General features: G+C 40.9%; 1 protein-coding gene across 2 annotated transcripts in view; it reads left to right on the plus strand.

The window, feature by feature from the left end:
• Positions 1-24,256, plus strand: part of PUDP (pseudouridine 5'-phosphatase) — a 617,886-nt gene that overhangs the window by 463,855 nt on the left and 129,775 nt on the right. For both annotated transcript variants that reach the window (XR_006782650.2, XR_006782651.2), the window contains exon 8: positions 9,347-9,579. The gene's annotated coding sequence lies outside the window, so the exon portion shown is untranslated. The remainder of the gene's footprint in view (positions 1-9,346; positions 9,580-24,256) is intronic.

A 24,256-nucleotide genomic window follows, 5' to 3' on the forward strand; every position in this document is an offset into this window, starting at 1 on the left:
TCAAACAAAAAATTCCTAGCGCATGGCAAGCCCTTATCTAATTGTTGGCAATTACGGCTGGTCCTTCCTGGCTTTCCTCTTGCGGGAACAAGCCTCAGGAAAGCCTGAAGCCTGGATCTGCCAAGAGATGCTGGCTCTGGCAATGATGTTGGTGTGCACAGTCTTAGAGGACACATCAGGAGGGTTCACTGCTGTTCTGTACCAGTTGCTTCCACCTCATGTTCAACCTGATCAGTAGGGAAGCCACCAGAGTCCACGCTCACTCAGCCCGAGTGAGTGTTATAATCTCAGTAGGAACTCTGAGCCCAAGGTACCATTAGCTCCCTTGAACAGATCCCGTGTGGTGATGACTTTGGCTTTGCATGGCTGCCTCTGAACAGATGTATTTCCATATGCTTTGTCATGAGTATAAGTGGATGCTCTCAGACATGTCTGTTTGGTGTTGGAAGGGAGGAAAGACTTTTTCTGTGTCTCCCTCGGTTCCATAGCTGAGTCTTCAAACAAAAAATACTGACAGGCAGATTAACAGAAAATGTATACATGTGTATTAATGTTGAATATTGTGTGTACCAAGACATCTTGGGGAGAAAGGTGAATACCCTAGAAAGCAGTGAGATTTGAGAGCTTCTCCGCCATCTTAATTAGGGAAGGGAAAAGTGTGTGAGCCTGTGGGGAGAGTAAATGATTTTAGGAAAGATGACTGGTCCTTAGAAGAACAGATAGAGGTGTGACAGTTTGCGACAGAGTCTGGGTGTAGGGTTGATGTCTAGTCTCCTCTCCCGGGACAAAACTCAGTCCTTCTCAGTGACAACACTCCTGGGGAGAGCACTGATGACAGTTGAGTTCCTTTTGGAGGATGTATCTTTAGGCAGATGAAGGAAATTCAGAGAAAGCCTCTCCCTGCATCTGCCGTGTTTCAAGTGCCTATAGTCATAATCAACATCCCAATACAGTTCATTTGAGGGTGCCATGTCCTGAACACCCTCAGCAGGAATCCATCCATCCAACCCATCCTATCCCATCCCATCCCATCCCATCCCATCCCATCCCATCCCATCCCATCCCATCCCTGTGCTTCTGTAATAATCATATCCCCATTCCGCCTCATCATCCCCCTTCCCCGAACACCACGCTTTCAGGGAGAGTGAACTCTGGTTATTGATATGCTAGTTTACCCTGCTTCTCACAGTTTCACGTACTTGTTCCCTCGGACCCGTGTATATCTGCCAACACAAGACCTCCTATTCCCCTTCTTCCTGATAGTCCTGTTCACCCTGCAGTCATGCCTTAGATGTCCCTTTCTTGCCTGTAATTAGTGTGTGTGCTTTTTCTGTGTGCGTCGATAGAAACCTTCATGCACTTACCCATTGTACCTACATCCATTTTGTTGTAGCTGCTAGGTCACTTCTCTCTGCAACCTACTGACCTGTAGAGCCCTGAGGACCCCCTCAAGGACTGAGTCATCATCACTATCTTGGTGCCTGACAGTCCACAATTGTTTGAATAAATGAAGATCTACTAGGCATCACCTTGGAGAAGCACAAATACTGATTTCACCAAATGAACTCGTGTTCTAGTTGTTTTTGCTTTTTCTTACACTTTCTTGACTTGTATTTAAAAAAAGCCTAAGAAAACAGGAAAAGGTAAAAGAAATATTGGAACTTAGCTGTCCTTTGTTTCCCCTTAATTACAGTATCTTTAACGACTAAAGACCATAGAAAGTTCCAAGAATAGAAAAACAATTAGCAAATTCATTAACTGTTGGCTTATGCTTTCAGTCTTAAGGATAATTAGTTGTCTTATACTACGACATGGATTAATGCCTTGTGCATGGAAGCAGCCTATATTTCATGAGTATTTTTGCAAAATAGAACAGGGTGGCAAGCCTTGCGAATGGATTAATGCAGTGACGTTTTGCGTCAAGCAGAGTCTCTACTGATACAGCTGAATTTGAGTGTGGAGGTAGAAAGAGAAATGCAATGATTTGCTAGTGTTTGAATTTCGGCAGAGTTCATCTAAAGTGTCAAATTTCATCATGGGAGCGAGAGATCCTGCCTAAGAATAGCAGAAACTCAGAAGGGGGAATGAAACATGAGAGACTATGGACTATGAGAAACAAACTGAGGGCTTCAGAGGGGAGGGGGGTGGGGGGAATGGGATAGACCGGTGATGGGTAGTAAGGAGGGCACGTATTGCATGGTGCACTGGGTGTTATACACAACTAATGAATCATCGAGCTTTACATCTGAAACCAGGGATGTACTGTATGGCAACTAACATAATATAATAGAAAATCATTAAAAAAAAAAAGAATAGCAGAAACTCTTTGTCATGTAGACGTCTTCAATTATTTATATGGCCTGATGATGTTTGAGAAAGTTAGTGATAATTACTGGCTGATCCAAATTTATATTTGAGGGTTCACTGAGGCAAATTATTAATTCATTAAGTAGCTTTTTGTCTTTGCATGTATTCCACGCAGGACTCTATCCTAGGAACTGGGGAGTGAACACTGGAATAGGACGGTATAATTCACGGGAAAAAGCAAACACACAAATAAATGTAATTTGAGGTAAAGGATGAAGCACTGATTTAGGAGAAATAGTAAGGTACTGGGTTTTAGAGTAAGAAGGTTTCTTCCAGGTGGGAAAATCAGGGGCATCTTTATAAATGAGGTGACATTTGACTTGATCTCTGGAAAAGAGAGGGATATTTGGATACAGAAACATTCTCACTTTGAGGGGAGCAGGAATCAGTCTGGTCGGTTCCCAAGCTGAAGTTATTTCTAAAGGAGCCCCTGGAAAGGAGAAGGGGGGGAGCTTTACCTCATTCACTAATTACCTTAATACCCACATCCTCTGGTTGACCAGGTAATATCAGTTTTAACACCCGGGCTCGGTTCCTCAGGAGATAGTTGTTTTTCTCCATAATGACTGTCCTCTGAGTTTGAATTCATACTCTGTCTCAGCACCGCAAGATTCTCCTTCAAATGAAATCATTTAGAAATTTCAGGTGTCTGTGATCTGACTGATCCTTGATATACTTGCCAGAACAGACATCTTAGCAGCAAAGTAGGACTTTGATTCTCCAAACGACTAGAGAAATAAGCCTTTGGGATCACAAAATGCTAAACAGCTTCATTCCAGGAAGAATCTAGGGCTGGTGATGGTTCCATCCATTCCTGTAAAGTCTAGGATGAAAATGCAGTTTTTCACATGCAAACTTGGGTCACTCATTTAGAACATGGCTTTAAAATATCGTTGGGATTGACGAGGTACCAGTGTCACCACTAGCCAAGCCTGGTTAATCTGGATGTGAGTACAAACAAGGCAAGTTGTATATTAATCTCTGCCTGTATTTTATGTAATGGCAGTGCTTTGTAGAAAGCGGGCATCTTCGCCTTTGTCTGTTAGGGGCCCTTTAAAAATGGCATGAATGTCATCTTAGAGGGTAGAAAATAAATGACCTCATTTGAAGACACCATGTTATAGTAACAGCTGATTATGTAATGAGTTCCTGTTTGAACTGCCCAGAAAAGGACAGAATGGGGCAGAATAATCTACATTCTGACTCTCGTGGAACATGGTGTATTTATCTGGCCAGTATCCTGTGCCATCCAGTGAAGGGTATCTCACAGGAAAGCAGGTCTATTATGCGGTGGGAATTAAGTGGAAGCAAAATGACCGTCCTCATGATTGCATACCAGTAGTGAGCCTTTGAGGCAAAGAACAATAGAGGAAATACAAGTTTTCATTACAGCAAAAAGTACCATCTCTGGCCCTAGTTGACAGTACCAAATTCTACAATTGCATCAATTCCTCTTATATCCTTTATGGACTTGAGTCTTGCCAGTTGAGTTGGGGAATGAGATTCCTATGATTTTAATATTACGTAATGCCTCCTCTTCCATGACGACCAACACAATATATTATTACAATGAAGGTAGCTATCACTGTTTGGTAGACCACGTTGACGCTCAAAGGCAAATTAATCTTTTGTTTCATTGATACCTATGACTTCCTGACCCCACAATGGCCAACACTGACATCCAAGAACAACAGAAGCCTATTTTAATGATCTGTTCATTAAATGACTTGTTTTTCTCCAGCCTCATTAAAGAAGGGCCAAGGAATGAGAGAATGCTTGGAAATAAAGAATTAGGTAGAAAACCTCTGTTAGCTATAGGACTATTTCTTTCGAATTCATGCAGATCAGAAAACATTGTTTTCCTAGGTTTCAGGAAAATATCCAAAAGTGATAATTCGTTTGGTACTGTATTCTTCCCGTTTAAGGAAATGCAACATGGTTTTCCAAAGACAGTAATTTTTCCTGTGTTCTGTTTGATTTAGGAACCAGTCAAGTGTTTTTAGACTCAGGAGGGGATTATCACTCCTTTGTTGTCCAATGCCAGAATCTCTAATATTTCGTACTTTTCATCTTCTATAAAATGGTGCGCAAGAAATATGTCCTATTTACTTAATGAGATTTTTGTGCAAAGATTAAATTACAAAATTATAAAATTACTTCTCTACTGCCTGGAATTTCTTGAACAGGAAATCAGTGATATTTGTTAATAGTTAATGATTTGCAGAATGTGACATTTTTGATTAAAACATAAAGAGAGTCAGAAGGAAAAGTGCTTCCTCATATGTGCGTACGGAAAGACCCATAGAAGGCATCCAATTCTAAGGTACCCGTCCAGCAGATTATACAAATAAGGATGCTTTCAAGAATGTGAAGGGATGCAATTTAAAATGGTGTTGGACAATAGGTATAAACCGGGAATTGTGGGTTTATCCAAATACCCATTTTCAGCTGAGGAAACTCTCATCTAGATAACTGGCTTCGCTAGGAGAGACAAAGGCTATTCAAAAGCTATCCCCAAGGTTAAACTGTTAGGACTAACTCTGGAACTCCAATACATGTAACCCATAGCTAACTGCAGCATGTCACACACTATTTTAAAAATGTGTTGGGGCGCCGGGGTGGCTCGGTCATTAAGCGTCTGCCTTTGGCTCAGGGCGTGATCCCAGGGTCCTGGGATTGAGCCCCACATCGGGCTCCTCCGCTGGGAGCCTGCTTCTTCCTCTCCCACTCCCCCTGCTTGTGTTCCCTCTGTCACTGGCTGTCTCTCTCTCTGTTAAAAAAAATTTTTTTTTAAATGTGATATTGCTGAGTGAGGTGTAGCATATGACTTCTTTCAGCTCCAATGAATGTCTTTCTCTCTTTACTTTCTGTGATGTTCTAGAAATAGGAGTTCCTGGTTACCTTGGTAATTGTGACCAGGAATGCATTGTGTTGCTTTAGCAGTCAAAAACATTCTCTATCCCTTCAAAAAAGCACCACGCCCAGAAAGTTTTACAGGTTGAGTCTCAGTGAAATTTCAGTAAAGAGAACTCTTTCAAAATATGAACTCTTTCAAAAATATAACAGGGATTAAAATTTCCCAATGCACTTTATAATGCTAGTGGGGCTTTGATACAAACCTAGTCCATGTATATTTTGTGTGTCTGAAAATTTCCTCATATTTCAGATTGAGCATATTGTAAAATGCTTCATGGCAACAGATTAGTACTACCTGTTCACATCTTCAGGAGAAAACTTCATAGCCATATGACCATAGCATGGACTTATAATTTTAAAGATTTATGGGTGCCACTATAAGAAATTTACTGATGTGTATCCCAAATAACCCCCTGAACAAACCTGGGAGGGCACAGTTTATTAGGCAGGTCCCATAGGGGAATCATGCAGATATCTGGGAAATGGCATGCTAGATACAAGGACCCCAAGCACAGATGCACATGCTGGGAGCAAATAGTTAATGTGTTTACGCAATAGCATAAGAGGTGTTATGGCTGGAAAAGAATGACCAAAATAAGCAGCTAGAGATTAGACCAGAAATGTATCAGGATCCCATGAGAGGTAGGGCTTTCTAGGCCCTTGTAAGAAATGTAACTGTTTCTTTGAGTGAGAAACAATTCAAGAAACTCAGAAAGAGAATCTGAATCCACATTTTAAAAGAATTAATCTGGCTGGTGAGTTGACAATAGACTGTAGGGTGACAGGTCAATACAGAGACACCTGTTAGGAAGGTGACTGCAGTAATCTAGGTAAGATATGCTGGAGGCTAGGACCAGGTGTGGGTGGAGAAGGTGGTGAGAACTGGTCAGACTTTAGATATGTTTTGACCTTAGCTGAAGAGTGTTTGCAGAAGAGAGGAGATAAGGATGATTCTTGCATAAACTATAGCTTGGGTGTAGAGCGAGAATTTGTTTTTTCCAGGATATTTTGAATTCTATTTCAAAGGCATCATGGATAACCTTATCTCTTGCTTATAGCCCTTACTGAGAACTTCAGGGAGTAGCTAATTTTCTCCAACACCCTGAAGTTTTCCTTCCAGCTGCTCCAAGCTGTGATGAGCACAGAGTCTGAGTCCCAAGAAATAATTGGTGGGGATTGAACTAGTATTCCAAAACTACATGTGAATGCCAGCCAACTTCCCAGACCAGGGTAAAGTTCTCATGTTCTCCCATCTTTATGATTGGCTCAGCACACCCAACATTTTAGATGTGTGAATTGTGGCACACCACTCTTTGGACATTATTTTATGAATAGACAATTTTGGATGGCAAATAAATTTAGAAATTATTCACATGGGCTTTTAAAAGCATGGTGTATATTGGTGTTTATAACTTACATTCGGGGCAGGGCAGTTTTCAGGTCTGGCTTAACCAAAAGCTCCTGTTCCATTTTTTGTTGGGATTTCTTTGGCTTTTGGCCTTCTCTGAGGGTTGGTTTCATATTCAGGTGCTTCCCCTTTCTTGTGTCAAAATGGCTGTAGCATTCCAGCCATCACATCAAACACCACTGTGTCCATAGGAGAGAGGATGTTCTCCTGTCGGAGGATGATAAACTAGAGTCCCAAGATTAGCTCTGATTGGACCATTTGTGTCACATGCCCACCAAATGCTGATTAGTCCAAGCTGAGACACCCCAGCAGCAGGAGTGAGTTCATGGTCTATCCAGATCTGTGAGCTATGTAGATAAGTGGTTGGTATTGAAATAATAATATGGGTGACATTTACAAGAGGGATTAAATGAATAGGCAACCTATATGCCCTCTGCAGTCATTTTGTCAATATTTATTAATCATACACTCATGCTATCTGGCTGCTTTGATTTTTAAACAATCACATGTGCCCATAACTATTTATTTACCAATATGCTTTAGCTGTTGTGGTAGGCAGCATCTAAGATAGCTCCAAATGATCCCTGCCTCATGATATTCATACCCTCATGTTGTCCCTCCCTTCAGTGTGGGCTGAAATCAAGCAACTATTTCCAATAAATAGAATACAGCAAAATAATGGGATGTCACTTCTGGGACTAGCATTCCATCTGGGCACCATCTCTCCTCCTCTTGCTCTGAGGAAGCCAGCTACAATCTTTGGAGCAGTCCTTTGGAGAAAATCACATGTAAATGAAATGCCATCCCTGGCCAACAGCCAGTGAGGACCTAATGCCTACTTGGAAATGGGTCCTTCCACAGTCAAATCTTGAGATAAGACCCCAGCCTCAGCTGACATTTAATTGTAACCTTGTAAGAATTCCTAAGCAAAGGGACCCAGTTAAGCTATGTCTGGATTCCTGACCCACAGAATTTATGAGATACATTATTGCTTATTTTAAGTTACTAATTTTTGGATCTGTTTTTTTTTTTTTTTAAAGATTTTATTTATTTATACGACAGAGATAGAGACAGCCAGCGAGAGAGGGAACACAAGCAGGGGGAGTGGCAGAAGAAGAAGCAGGCTCCCAGTGGAGGAGCCTGATGTGGGGCTCGATCCCATAACGCCGGGATCACGCCCTGAGCCGAAGGCAGACGCTTAACCGCTGTGCCACCCAGGCGCCCCTGGATCTGTTTTTATGCACCATTAGACAACTAATACAATTATAATGTCTCAAATTTGAAATCAATTAATATTTCAACACCAGGGGCTTGGCCAACCAAATGATAGTATCTCATGTTGAAGAAGTGGGGTTAGACCACTTGAATGAGAATACCACTCATCTCCTTTTACCTCATTGACAACTGTGGCCAAGAAGCATAACCCTCTCTCTGATAGTCAGGTCTCTGTAACTAATAGCGTGTATTTCATAAGGTTATCAGAGATGTTAAAGGACATAATCCATCCCTCAACAAAGTGCCTGACAAAAAGCAAACCATCAAAAAGCATCAAGGGAAGAAAGTTGTTGTTTTTTTCTTCAATGATTGTGTACCTGTTATAAAGCATGAGCCTGTGGAGTATTTATGGATATGGGAAATGTTCACAACTTATTAAGTGCAAATTCAGGTTATAAAAACATGCTGATGCATAGACACAAAGTCTAGGGGTTATATGTTAAAGTGTAAATTGACTAAAATTGATGATGATGATAATGGCTAACTCTGAATAAAAACTAGCAAAGGTACACTTTATGTGGGTGAATTGTATGGTATGTGAATTATAGTTCAGTAAAGGTTTAAAAATGTAAACAGTGTTTTTCTTTATGTTGTAGACTTTTGTATGCCTCATTAAACGTTTTGATGTTCTCTACTGTGACCATTTTTGAAAATAATTGGAAAGTCTTATTAAAAATCTAGTAATGAATCCAGTTTAAAAATACATGGTAGGTATATGGTAGGAATGCTTGTCAAAATTCCATTATTGGCATTTATCTCTAAGTATACACAGTTTAGTAGGGATTTATCATTCTTGTGAGCTAAACAAAGAACTTTTTTTTTTTTTTTTTTGCTTTACTTCATTTCTAATATGCTATTAAGGCCAAAAATTTATAGATAGGAGTAAGCAAATCGGATTGTCATGGTGAGTAGTCTATCATCTGAGAGGACAAACCAAGCATTGGAAGTAATTCTCCAATATAATTTCTTATAACTTTGTTTATAACCCAGGCTGAAACACTGAGACAGAACTGTTTTAAAAAAATGCAAAGGATACAGGACCAGCATACAGTATTACTTGATTGGCTATTATCTCTCCAGCATTGTTCTAAGCATTCTGCATCGAGTATCTCTTGGAATGCCCTGTCTGTCCCGTGAGGCAGGTCTAGGAGATGCTCCTGTTTGTAAATGGCTCCCAGTGATCCCTACCTCCTGACCCTTCATGCTTTTGCGTGACTCCCTCCCTTTGTGTGTGTGCAGGAGACCTCATGACTTGTTTCTAATGCATAGAATACTGCAAAGGAATGAGCTATCATCTGTGATTAGGTCATAAACGTGATGTCCATCTTGGTAGTATGCCCCTTCTATTGCGCCCTTGACTTGAAAACTTTGGTGATGCAGGCTGATGTGTTTGAGAAGTCCATGAAGGAAGGAACCAAGGCAAACCTGTAGACACCACTCACAAAGAAACTGAGGCCCTCGGTCCAACAACGTGTGAAGAATGGAATCCTGCCAGTGACCACATGCCCTGGGAAGTGGGTCCTTCCCCTGTTGAGCCTTCAGATGATTATGGTCAGAAGACCCATCTAGGCTGTGCCGAGTTTCCTGACTGAAGAAAGAGCAAGACAACATATGTAAGTTGTTTTAAGCCTCTCCATTTTGGGATAATTTTTCATAAAATAATAGCATTCTATTATTGTATTTTCAAAGTGGGAAATACATCAAGTTGGGACCACAAAAAAAGATGTCTGTTTTCAGGTAAGTAGGTAAAACTAGAATTCCTTACATTAGAAGAAATGTAGATTTCTACAGGCAGAAAATAGATTTCAACAAATTTTAATGATTTGGTAAATTTGTCATTGTAGTGTATTCATAAATGTGTGGTTGATAGGAATGAGTTTTGGGTTCTCTCTTACCCTTTGGAAGGCAAACTTACTTTCTCAAAGAACATGTCAAGGCATGTTTGTGTGATGAAAATCGAGCCCTAGCCTGCTGTCCCCCTCATGACCACCCCCATGTTGTGTTAAGGAGAACAGTCCACAATTCTTAGTTTCTACAAGGCAGCTTTTTACTCTGCAATGCTAACCACCTCTTTCTGAGTTCTCAGAAATCCTGGAGGTAATTCAAACCACGAATATAGACTCATTTCTATACACACTGTACGACAAGACTATTTTTGCTGTCTGAGTGGATCCCTCATACGGTGTCAGTAATGATGCCTCCTTTTGGGGACTGGCAAGTTTATATGGGAGCATTTCCCATAATGCTCTGAGGTGAACTGCCAGTTACCGCAGCTGCTCACTGCGTGAGCTGGGTGATTAGGTGCTCTCATGCCGCATCACTGATGGCAGCCCCGATGTAGACATATGGAATGTGTTCTGGGAAGATCTTGTGACTCGTCCTTAATTCGTCAAACAGTAAAGTTGGACCTGAACTTTGCTCTGAGTCCCAGAAACACAGTCTTTTCAGCCACGAGCTGGCCCTCCCTCTCTCTATTTTTATTCTCAGAAGGTCTGTGTTTCTTCCTGCTCAGTCCACTGTTTATATAGGTTCTGGGGTATGAGACAGGTGGCAGAGAAATTATTCCCTACATTTTACAAAAGAGGAAAGGATATTTCCGAGTTTTCAGGGAGCTGGTCAGCGTCACTTCTGTGGGTGTAGAGAAGAAGCCATGGGGTTTGAGCGAGGCGTTGTGACCTTACACTGCAGTTCTCCCCATGTTGCTGCACATCTATGCTATCTGGATCGACTGTTCCGTAACAAAGCGGTGGTGCTCAGCAGAAGGAACCGACGGGTGTCATTCAGGGAAGCAGTACACTTCAGTTCCTTAGTAACACTCCTCCTGGCAATGCCTGTCTTAGAATTTGAGCCACGAACACCTCTCCAAAATCTGTGTGTGGTTGCTTGTTTGATTGCACCTTACTCTGGATGCTATTTAACAAGTACTTTGTGTCTTTGGTATACAAAGGGATGCATATTTCCATTATCTATCATCTCCAGACTCTTGATGGTCTTGAGTCAACCGAAAATATGACCCTCTTAGTTCTGGGTAAAAACATCAGGTAATAGTTTGAAGATTTCTTATTGAAGATATTTCCACCATTTTTCTCAGGGTTCTTGTCTCTCTCAAAAACTCTCCACACTAATGGGATATTTTTGAAACTAAACTTTAAGAAAGATCTTCATTTCAAAAGTGCAAAAGTTTAGCTGATACTCACTTTCAAGGCAAGTTGAATCCCACATCCCATTCAGAATGCTACCTCTGTCTTTTTCAGTCTTCAAAGGCAACGTTTATAGATAAATGCTTTTTTGAGATAAATTTAAATGACGTTAATAAGAAGTATATGTACGTCTCACTTCTTAACACACAGAACTTTTAAGGAATAGTTAAAAATATGAACACTGCATTTCTCCAGAACAGTTCAATGAAGTATCCAATTGATAGTTTGCATTGACCTAGTTTAATAAAAATTTTTATCAGAATGCCATAGCTAGAAAATATAAAAATCGCTATAGGGTATTACACATTTTTTAGTAGTCACATTAACATTATATGCCTACGAGAGGAAAGTAAGGTTGCCTCGTGTGAGCCATATAGTTAATCATGGCTAGTTAAGAGATGAATTAAAAGTTAAATTAAAAACTGAACATCAGATGATTTTCTCTTACACATAAATCCACATTCAAGATCTAGTCTAAGATGTGCTGTTGAGTTGCCATGGGCACATAGAGATTTTTATAATAAAGATAAAACCAACACCATTGCTTCATAATGTTTGGAGAATGTTTTGAATATTACTGAACTATTCACTCTTTTAAAACAGTGAAGTTATTAACTGAAGATGGTAAATTAAGGAAGGATTAGTAAAGTTCAAAAGGAAGCTTATTTGGATTAATGAAGATGGGGAAAATCTCATTTTCTAGAAATTACAGCCTGTCTGAAGCTTGAGTGAGTTGATCTGTAATATTTCATTAAAATACATACCCCAGGCTTTGCAAGTGTAAATTTAAAAAAAATAACCAATAAAAATAGAATATTTTGACTAGAAATGAAGAGTGTGAATTCAAAATTTTCACAATTCATTTGGGATCTTTCCTGAATGATTTAAATGTGTACACTGGATGGCAGAAAGCTGTGCCCATAAGGGGTGAACGGTTTTCTTTTCCCCAAAATAATCTAAATATCCTTGTTGGTAAAATTAGCATCATTTGTTAACCAAAATATTGGAGGCTACATGGCATGAGGGACACTGTATTTGAAAGATGGGTGGGAAACTCTTATAAGATGACTCTTGATCTCAGGGTTGTAAGTTCAAGCCCCACATTGGGGCATAGAGGTTACTTAAACTCTTTAATAAAAAAACAAAAAAACACCAACTCTGTTCTTTGGCTGTGTTGCTTGGGAAGGCCATTGATGTTGTAGAACTCATTGTAGTCAACTATAAAACAAGAGAAGGAGATGCCCAAGATATGGGTGTTATGAATACATAAGGTAATGCATGCAAACCACTTAATGTATGACTGGCATATGAGTCCTCAGAAATGAAAAGTGTTATTTGTATCAGGGACTTGTGCTAAGAGTTGGCCAATGAAAAACGCTGTTCCAATAAGTACATGCTGCTTGAAAGGGTTTCCTCCTATCGGAGGAAGAACAAGTAAGCCGAGAAGACAAGCTGGGGCACATGGCTGTGGGTGGAGCGTGTAATGTCTGGAAATGTTCATAGCAAGTCGGGCATACCATCAGGAGAGAGACCGGCGAGGGGGTACTGTTGCTATTTCCTAAAGACTGTGTGTGTGTATAACATGAGGAAGGCAGAGTGGCCAAGCTCAGTTCCCTGCAATTAGAGCAAATCGGAGTCATTAAGAAATATATACAATCCAGGTGCACAAACAGCTGTCGACACCCCCAAATCCATTCTTGCTGAGAGGGAGGAAGGACCTTCAGAGCTTCCAGGCAGGACTTGGCTGCATCTAGGTATGGAAGAATATTGGAAATGGTGTTAGACTGAGTCTGTTCAGACTTCTCTATCAGAATACCATAGATTGCACGGTGCATGAAAACACTATTTCTCTTCGTTCTGGGGCTGGAAGTCCAAGATCAAGGCGCCAGCAAATTCCGTATCTGGTGAGGACCCACTTCCTGGTTCATAGGAGGCCGTTTTGTCCCTGTGACCTCCAATGGTGGAAGGGGGGAGGGGGCTCTCAGGGACCTCCTTTATTAGTTCTTTAATCCCATTCATGGGGACTCCACCCTCCTGACCTGATCACATTCTCAAGGTCACATCTAATGACATCCCATTGGGGGTTAAGTCTTCAATATATGAATTTGGGGAGACATACACACGTTCAGTCCATAGCAGACCTGGAGACTGGAGTCCACCTTTCAGTGTGTGGAGAAAGCAGATGGGACCCCATGCACACATGCAATATTGTTGCCATTCACCCATCAGCTGAATCAAACATGGAACTTCTGTGGAAAGACGAGGGTCTGACAGTGACCATATGCATTAAAATAAGGGAGAGCTGCTCGCTTTGGGTATAGATAATCAGAGTCCAAGAAACTCAGTGAACTTGAAGATGCTGTGACCATCCCTAAAATAAAAGGATAGTGTAAGTGTTCCCTTCCAAGATTCATCACAGCCATGAAAAAGCCATAGAAAAATGTAAAGGACAGCTCAGAAAATATCATGCTTTCAGCTTTTGATTGAAAGGCACTTTTTTGTTGTTCTCAATTATGGACAGTAGATTTTTTTCCTTCTTCCTTTATAAATTGTAGACTTAGTGAAGTGTCCCTAAGATATGATCAACAATATTGACAGCCCTCCATTAATAATGTAAATAATGCTTAAAGGAAATCATTATTTGGTGTCTGACGAAGAAATATTGCAACTGCAAAAGGTTGATATTTCAACTGTACCAATCATTTGGGAAATAATTTGCTGAAATATGAAATGGCAAAAATAATCTTGTGTCTTTTCGAAGAGCAAGCCTCATAAGTATAATTCACAATAAAAAGTAACATAATGTGATGAAGCAAAACATCTTTTCAACGTTTTTGATATTAAACTCAAAGGCGTGGATGGTGTTGCAAAGGTTGTCTAAGATCACTAAGAAACAAATGAAAAAAAATTAGTAAATTCCTAGGAAAAATGTTCTAGTACAGAGCTATTATGAATGAGTACAGCAATATACACTGCTGTGTGCAGTTTACAGGAAAAAAATAAAGTACGAAACTGACTTAGAACTCCTTGCAGAGTAGTGGTCTTGTAAATACCCTCCTGGCCTTTGTGTTTGCCAATAAAATTATAAATCATGATTCTTAATTCTGCCTGGGACCATATGCATAGGACCCCTTCCTTTTGTGGGGTCATTTGGTTTCATGTGACCACAGAGGACTCTTCAATTGGCAATGATCTCAGTGAGTCAGGAAAAGCTTGTCATTGGAACATACAACTTGGTTCTCAGCTTAGGGAAAAGCTGAAAGCCTCTGAATTTTAGCAAGATGACTAGATTTACTTGTAACTTAGCAACCCTGGGAGCTGCTCTATCTCTACTCTTCCCAAAGTTTGTGGGACCACACAGGTCAGATGAAATTGGCTTAGATATTTACAATGCTTCAGGGTGTCCCACGCAACAAAATTTACTTTTGGTTTCACATTCTGAGATTAATTAAAAAAAAATATATGGCTTTAACAAATGTTTTAACTCACCTCCAACCCTAAGAGTCTTGTAGGAATGGTAACGGCATTTTCAAATGAACTGTGTATTCTCCACTGAAATTATAAATTGGTAATAGTAATAATTGTCCAGTTCTCGAGTAGGATAAGGCCCGTTGTTGGTATCAATGCACATTTATAGGGAGCCGAGGGCATGCAGGAGGCTATGTGCTAGAGAAAGAGAGTGAAGCAAGACATCTTCTTCTCTTTAAATTGATTTTCTACCTCTTTAGGAGAGCACAGACACCCTTAGAAAGATGCACAACAGATCAGCAAGTGTTATGTGTGGGTCTTGGGGTGTGGAGTGAGGGCCGATGACAGCGTTTGTGGGGAACAAGCAGAATTTCGTGGGAAGACTTCAAACAGAAAGTACAGTTTGACCTTAATCCCCCGACCTCAACATTTTATCCTATTTCTTTGGACCAGAACGACTTTGGTGGTGGTTGTTGTGTGTTTTGTTTTGTTTTGTTTTTTTAAGATTTTTAATTTATTTATTCGACAGAGATAGAGACAGCCAGTGAGAGAGGGGACACAAGCAGGGGGAGTGGGAGAGGAAGAAGCAGGCTCATAGCGGAGGAGCCTGATGTGGGACTCGATCCCAGAACGCTGGGATCACGCCCTGAGCTGAAGGCAGACACTTAACCGCTGTGCCACCCAGGCGCCCCGTGTGTTTTGTTTTTTAATCAGTATATGTGTTTTTTGTTTTTAGTTTCAGGGGTCAAATTTAGTGATTCATCAGTTGAAAATAACACCCAGCGCTCATTCCATCAAGTGCCGTCCTTAATGCCCATCACCCAGTTATCCCTTCCCTCTACCCACCTCCCCTCCAGCAACCCTCAGTTTGTTCTCTGTATTTAAGAGTCTTATGGTTTGCTTCGCTCTCAGTTTTCATCTTACTTTATTTTTCCTTCCCTTCCCCTATGTTCATCTGTTTCATTTCTTAAATTGCACATAGGAGTGAAATCATGTGGTATTTGTCTCTCTGTGACTGTGGGTTTTTTATTAGAGTTTTTGCTAGAGTGGTAACTATGGGACGTGCTCTTAGGCTAAAATGTGTAAGAACAGAAAATGCAGACTTGTGGTTCCCGTCATCCAAGTTCAGCTCTTCTCCAGAGCCAGCCTGCTGCTATTTATCTTCCTCTGACTTCAGGGACTTGACTGGTACATACTGTTTCAAATTTGGTCTTGGTATGTGGACATTTGTCGGTTCAGTAGGATCTCAATTGGCCACACAGAAGGGAAATTCTCGAGCTTTTAAGGAATTTGAGACTTTGATAAAAGAAGAGCATAGGTGATGTATTACAGGCAAGAGAAATACGTCTGCCAAAGATTTGGGGCCAGAGTGTGCTCCATAGGCCAGGAAACAAATATGGTGGTCTACTTTGGTTCCCTGGAAGTGGAAAGGGAGGTGTGAAGATTGGAAATAGAGCATGCTCTTAAGAAGTCTGATGGGAGTGGCTGGGTTGGGTCTGGTCCTACGGCTGCCTGCTATATTCTTGGAGAACAAACCCCAGAAATGTACCAGAGGGAGGGGGTCATGGGAACTCAGACACAGAGGTATGATGGGAGAGATTTTTTTTTTTTTTTTTTTTTTTAACAAACACGAGATTGCATATGGGGTGCACTGGTAACGTGGAGAGAAAGACCATCAGTGGATGAATGGATAAAGTATGGTAGATCGACACCCTGGAGTATTAGTACAAACTGCCCTGTATCGTATGAGTCCCATTGCATGAAATGGGCAGAAGAGGCAAATGGCTCCATCCCCATTTCTTTTTTCCGCACACAGGCATTTTGCCTATAAAATCTTCAAGTCTTAGTTTGCTTCTCAGAGGACATGGGGTCCCACAAACTTCCATTCAAGCGTCCTGAGTTTGCATCCCGGCCGCAGAACCTCATAGCAGACTCTGCTTCCTTGTGCCCTGTACCGTACCATCATCCTTCAGTCATTGACCCGCCTTCCCTGGTAGATTGCAAGGTCCTTGAAACCAGGCTCCGGACCCCAAAGCCTAGGACTCTCCATGGCACAGTACTGATTCTCAGTAATTGTTGCATGAATAAATAAATGGAAATGGCCCTGTCAAGCTTAGAGTAAATTCCAGTAATGGCTAATTAATTTTAGAGCATCCTGTCCCCCTACCCATAGCAATCATGGTGATCACCCCATCACATGGGTTTGGAGATGATTCCCTTTCTGCCTGTCATTTGTGAAATTCTCAGTGAATGGCATCTGTAGATCCTGCAATGACTTTCGGCACCATGCCCTTGCGGTATGTGTGGATATTTAAGCCACTAATGACCTTTATGTGTGTGTGACTTGGGAGTGAAAAATGCTGTACGTCAGATTCACTACTTTACTCTTCTCATGTAGGGATGAGTTTAATAAAACAAGGCATCCGTTTTCAGTGCGTGATATCTTTAGGAATGCCCCAAATGTACTAAAAAAGAAATTTAGGAACTTAACTGCTACTGTAATTCTAGTCAGGATTCTCCAAATTTTAGCGCGCCTATGATCTCCTTGGAAATCTAAGTTACAAGAAATAATAGCTCAGATACTAGCCATAGACTTAATAATCAGTGACATGAACACTGATACTTTTTTCTTGATGAAGACTGTATCATAATGTAGCCCAGATAATCCAAGAGTAATCTGAAGGAATGTTGTATCCGTTGACAGTATTAGCTCACTTCCCGTTAGCTCTTCTCTTGCTACCGCCTGGGTTCAGGAGAACTTTGACTTCAGATGATCATCCCAGACAACGATAGCAGCATGTTTCTGTACTCTCTTATGAGATAAACTATACTGTAGCAACGCACGTAATAACTCTGATGTTTGGCTGGAAGTTGGCAGTGATTATCATTGGGTGAAGTATGGCGCATTTCAAATAGCATTAAGCTCTCCAGTCAATGTGCGTGCGCTGGATATTGTAAGGGATGAATTTTGTTCTAGTTATCTCAGTCTGACTGACAAGGTCATAGTACTTTTAAACATCATCATGAGAGAAATCTCAGTCCAAAATTGTATTTGCAACGTGTCAGACCATAGAAAATGGTGCCCACGGTGAGACGATTTATCTTATTTTAAAGACCAGTGTTATTTGCTCTGTGAATACAGGTATTACAAACAGGCAATTTTTTTTCTCGGTTCTATTTATCAATATCTTTAATCTCCGAAGGTCTCTTAGCTGAAAGATTCCAAAATTAACTTTTATACTATGGAGTCATTGTCTCATATAGAACCAGAAATTTAATGGCAACAAAAAGACACTTAATTTTTTTTTTTTTTTTTTTTTTTTTTGGAAAGTTCACACTAAGAACAATTCATATGATAACAGTTTTCGTCAGAGAGCTGAGGAGGAATGCCATCAGGTCAACTGTGTGTTTGCTAGTAGACAATGTGCTTTTTTCTTCCACAGCATTGCTGTCATGGGACCTGTCAATGTCTACTGAGAAACATTACTGTTACTTTATCAGATCAACATAAATGCTAGATAACAATCAATATTTTACCAAAATAAGCTTGAATCTCGTATATTAAAAAAATTTTTAAATTCAAGGACTCCTGGGTGTCTCAGTCGGTTAAGCATCTGCCTTCAGTTCAAGTCATGATCCCAGGGGTCCTGGAATCGAGTCCCATGTCAGGCTCTCTGGGAAGCCTGCTTCCTTCTCTGCCTGCCGCTCCCCCTGCTTGTGCTCTCTCTCTCTTTCTCTCTGTCTGAGGAGGAAATGGGGCCTGGGGGGTAAATCAAGCAAGGCTTCGATGACAGAGAAATAATGATGATCGCAGAGCAAAAGTAAGAGTGCAAGTACTAAAAATAGAACATAAAAAATGTATTTTATTCGTAGAATAGTTAATAATTACACCGTTCATAATTCATACCTAACCTTGTGATTTTTTATTTATTTTATTTTTTATTTATTTTTATTTTTTTACCTTGTGATTTTTTACAATACATTTTTACCTCCTATAAATCTATAACAGCACCAACTATATTGGTCACCTACCACTACAGATGCCAGCTCATATCTTCAAGTTAATGTCACAGGGAGAAAATAAACCTGCAAATTTTTCCGTAAATTGATTCCATCGAGGATTTTTAATCTGGCAATGCTTGCTTCTAATAACATTCGAACTAATGTATTTTTGACCTATTATTGAATTCTTAAGTGGGTATCTACCCTAAAGATGTCTTCCTTTAATTCTGTGCTAAAAAAAAAAAAAAATATTGAGAGCATGGGGTAGAGATTTTCTATTGTGCCATCATCGAACCTCTGTTTACTGATTTAATGGTTAAATGTGTAGCTACAAGATTTAGTGACCTGTGAGGGGCAAGTCCATTTAAATTACAATGTCCAGACTGTAGTACCATCGCGGCAGGACCACCCACCTGTACCTAACTGGGCAGGGTTAATGAAAGTATGATTTATAAGTATTTAACACTACGGACTCCACCAAAACAAGAAGACGTTTTGGGGGCTGCTTGGTCATGCCCATATCTGTCGCCATCATCATCATCATGGTCGTCATCATTCACATAGCTTCGTATTATTCACCAACTATTTTCCTATGTCCTCTTACTTGGCGTGAATGTCATGATACTCCTTTGTCTTCAAGAAGTTGTCCGTAAAATTGACTGACAAGCAATGAACAGGAGTCAAGGGATTGAATAACTACAATGTATTAAGATTCAGGGTGGTGTAGGGGCGCCTGGGTGGCTCAGTTGTTGGGCGTCTGCCTTCGGCTCAGGGCGTGATCCCGGCATTCTGGGATCGAGCCCCACATCAGGCTCCTCCGCTGGGAGCCTGCTTCTTCCTCTCCCACTCCCCCTGCTTGTGTTCCATCTCTCGCTGGCTGTCTCTCTCTCTCTCTGTCAAATAGATAAATAAAATCTTAAAAAAAAAAAAAAGATTCAGTGTGGTGTAGACAGAGTGCTTGAGTGCTGCGGAAAATCCTGAGAAATCGCAAGTGAACTTCTTGGAGAAGTAGGACCTCGAAATGTACGCACCGATTCAGAAAACATGTATGGACCAGTTGTTTTATTCCACGTTGTCTGTTAGATGTGAAGGGATTATAATGAAAAGCTACATCCTCAGCGTGATGGTTAATTTTGTGTATCAGTTTGTCTATAATTACCACGTTACTTTCACAAACCTGACCTATGATTGTATATAGGCTGTCGGGGAAGGGGGAAGATGTCATAATTTCCTTGTGGAGATGGATATAAATGGGGTCACGTAATACTTGTAGTACGTTAAATATTTTTCCCTGTCTCCTGATGCTTGGTTCAGCGTTCTTCTGGGCAGTAAAATATCCATTAGTGGCCTGGATTGGGAGCTGTGGTAAATTGCAGAGAAATGCCCAACACAGATGCTCGCCAGTTCTGCAGACTTTTATATAATAGCTTTAATCCCTTTGATTTGTAAAGAAGAAGAAAGAAATTCAAATCTTAATACAAGAGCCAGATAAGAAGGACTTGTCAACTTTGGGGCGCCTGGGTGGCACAGCGGTTAAGCGTCTGCCTTGGGCTCAGGGCGTGATCCTGGCGTTCTGGGATCGAGCCCCACATCAGGCTCCACTGGGAAGCCTGCTTCTTCTTCTGCCACTCCCCCTGCTTGTGTTCCCTCTCTCACTGGCTGTCTCTATCTCTGTCGAATAAATAAATAAAATCTTAAAAAAAAAAAAAAAGAAGGACTTGTCAACTATAAATTCAATGAGCCCTTTAAAATTCAACTTTACAGTCAATGAAATAGAACTATACAAATTTAACTGATAATTGTAGTGACAGGAGTATTATGTTCTCATTTAAAACACACGAACAAGGGGCGCCTGGGTGGCACAGCGGTTAAAGCATCTGCCTTCGGCTCAGGGCGTGATCCCGGCGTTCCGGGTTCGAGCCCCACGTCAGGCTCCTCCTCTATGAGCCTGCTTCTTCCTCTCCCACTCCCCCTGCTTGTGTTCCCTCTCTCACTGGCTGTCTCTGTCTCTGTCAAATAAATAAATAAAAAATCTTTAAAAAAAAAAATAAAAAATAAATAAAACACACGAACAAAATAAAGGTAATCCTCAGAGAATGTAGTACCCTGGTTAAATTACGTATTTTCTTTCTGTGAACTAAGATTTTGTTCTATAATAATTTCTCTCTCCCATGCTTCATAAGCCTTTCGAAGGGGCAATGTTTTGCCCATCCCTGTACAACTTCTCATAGTATTCTGTTGTTGTATACAGTAGGTGCTTACTAAGTGTTTGCTATAATTATTTTTATAATTATAAGGCCCTGATATTACCGTATAGAGTTGTGAATAGTCTCCCTCCCTGAAGAAGGAAGGGTCCTCTCAACTTGGGGGTGTGGGTATGAGCTCACATTCAGTAGAGCCCCCTGGGTCCGTAATCCACCCCGTTCCCTGACACGTGTTTGGATTTTAACTTCTCTGGGTCTCAGTTTGCTTATTTGCAGAGCAGGGATAATGGTCACAGCCCATTTACAGGGTGGTTGTAAGGGTGCCTTGCATATAAAGTTCTAAGAAGGGGCTGGTTATCACAGTCATTGTATTAAATTCATTTCAGCCTTTGTGTATTTGGGGGGAAGGCTCTACGTAATCTTTTTTACTCTACTTTATTATTTATTTTTCTGTGTTCTTTTTAATGCCGTCATATAAAGGACCAGAATTAGGCTACTTATCCCCCATCTATTTATTTTAATAACTAAGGTGGTGAGTAGTGATGCTTCAGGAGAATGGGCTTATCGCTTTGCAACCCTACAGAGAAAGTCAAGTGGAATATTTTTCTGTTGTTCATCCCATAAGGAAAAATGTTCCGTTGGTTGGAACCATCACTTTAAATATTCATGCAACCCCAATTTAAATATCGTTAAAGAGGCATTTCCTCTCCAGCAAATAGAACATAAATTCCAAAGAAAGCAATCGGAATGTTCACTGTAGGAATGAAGTATTGCCTCCTACCCACGTGTGCCTTCAGAAGTGGATATTTTCATAGTATTCTAATTCCCTCTCTGTGGCATGCAGACTAAAATATTCCAAGGTGCTATTAATGAAAACCTTTTATCTTTGAATATCGTATTGAAAATATAGTAAGTGCCTCTAGGTACTGATTAACAGATAACTACATCAACAGTCCACAGAGTTGATCTAGCAGTGTTTATTTTTTTGGTATAAAAATCTGCACTGTTACATCTCAGCCCGGTAGAATTTACTCCAGTTTAATGGCAAGTGATGAACTGCCTGGATCGTATTTAGAATAACTCATCTCTAATGAACATAACCCACAAATCTTCGATTGAAGAGGAGGCAAAATCCCGATACCTTCTTAGAGAAGAGCTTTCATACGCATCATTATTTCATTGCAAAAGTCATGTTGTGAAATATTTGGTATTTGGAGGGTGAAGTTAGTCCAAGTTATAGAAAGGGATGGACCATTGATTTCAATGCTGGAAGTGAGCAAGGCTAAAATCGACTGCATGAATAGCTTACATCTCCAAGTCTCTTTCCAAGAAAACAAGAATACTCTTTGCAACCGAACACTCCCACACATTCCAAGGAATACACTTGACACACTTGCTCAGATGATTCAAGACTCTTCCCCCCACCCCAGCCCCCAACAAATTGAATTATTTGGAGAAGCATTACCTGTCACTTTTGGAAAATAGCTAAATGAGTTAAACCCATTCAGAGATCCGTTTGGCATGCAAAATTGGAGACATGGTATGGTCTTTTTCAAAGGGGTGCTTGCTCTTGACAAGAAATTATCTAGGCTGTTTCCTGAGTCCATTTTTATCTGATTAGGAATCTAATTGCTTTACCCGCTAAGTCGGGGTAAACCGTTTGTGTGCCTGCTAAATAAATAAATTAGCGTGTGCACCCAGGAGAACTGCAGAAACACAGAAGGCATTTGGGGAGGGGATGGATAGAAGAGCACGAAGAGTTCGTAGATGGAGGGAAAGAGAAGATGCGCCGTGTGAGAATCCCACCTCTCCACCTGTTTCTGCTCCCCTCCCTGTCGTGGAAAGCGCAGGCTAGGCTGCTGTGGTATTAAGATGCTCAGGATCGCCCTTTTGCCTTTGTCATTAAAAAGAATACTTGAACCAGAACCAAATCTTGACCTTTGCTTTGCCTGTTCAGGAAGGGAGATAAGTGACAGAGCTTTTGTCATGTTTAGAAACAGCATTCCATTTGGGGAAGCAATCACATAACTAAAATATAAGTTCACCAGGTCTTTATAGTGGAATAGAGGGATTTGGGAGGAACCAGAATTTTCTTTTCTTTCTCTCCTTTGCACAAAGCATTGGCTTCTGCATGTTCCTTGCTTTTCCTTCCCAACACACGGCACTACCTACCTACCAACATTGCGCTGTAAAAGATGTGTCTGCTTGGGACAGACCATCATCCTGGAAGCAAGGATACCCCTGTTTCTGGGGAACCAGCATCACCCCTGCCTCTGTAAAACACATCCATGTTGGTGTGGCCCCTTTTGTTGACCTCTGCCAAGCCTACTTCTATTACTGAATCATTTTTCTCAGTTGCTCCTTGCTGTGGTTTATGAATATCACAGTACACTCATTTTTTTTTTTTCCAAAGTCCCTGAAAAAAAGCGTCTGCTTTCTTTACACCTGCCAGCCCCTTACCACAGAGCCAGGGAGCAAGCAGCACACCCACAGACAAGGACACACAGAGAGCTCAGTCTTGCTCCCCACAGCTGTTGTCTGAAAGAGCCGGCACAGCATGGCACATTTCAAACCTGTGCATTTTATGCTCCTTGGCACGGCCCATTCATCATCCAGAAAGGAATTTGGCCACCTCTGAGCACACACAAGGAAGAGGCAGTGAGGGCCCAGTCCTCGGGCCTTGGTTAGCTGGCACCCACAAGTAACTCCTACCGCGTACTCAAACTGTCATGGCTCATCTTGGGGAGCCCTGTGGAGAATCCATTAATCCATTACTCGTGGTTCAATATATCCTTTCTACGTGACACCAGGTAGAAGCCCAATGCTTCCCTGAAACTTGGTTGTAACTTTTGGTCATGCTTTGTGGATAAGTAGATTGTGTCCTACTTGATATCTTGGTTGGATGCCTTTTAACTGCTGATACTACTGAGAAAGGGGAACGTAGCTGTGCCTTTTGTCTGCCTTTAAACATGTTCATGACCATTTGGCAGGAGGAAGTTGCTCTGTTTTTTTTTTAAGTCTTTTGAGAGAACTTCCCTAACGTGCATGTCTGTCTGTCTATCCATCATATCTATCTGTCTATCTATCTATCTATCTATCTATCTATCTATCTATCTATCCATCCATCATAACTACTTTATCTAACTATCTCTGTCTATCCATCCATCCATCATATCTATCTGTCTGTCTATCCATCCATCGTATCTATCTATCCATCCATCCATCTATCATATCTATCTCTATCTATCCATCTATCTATCCATCCATCCATCATATCTCTATCTGTCTATCCATCCATCCTATCTATCAATCAGTCAGTCACAAGGACAATTACTCGTAGTTAGGCACACTGAAACACAGACATCTGCAGGTCCATCGTAGCACGTTTGAAGGAGAATGCCAAAGAGAATGATCAG

Source organism: Ursus americanus, chromosome X (assembly GCF_024610735.1).
Source record: "Ursus americanus isolate L20-20 chromosome X, mUrsAme1.1.p, whole genome shotgun sequence".
In the NCBI taxonomy this organism is placed as follows: domain Eukaryota; kingdom Metazoa; phylum Chordata; class Mammalia; order Carnivora; family Ursidae; genus Ursus; species Ursus americanus.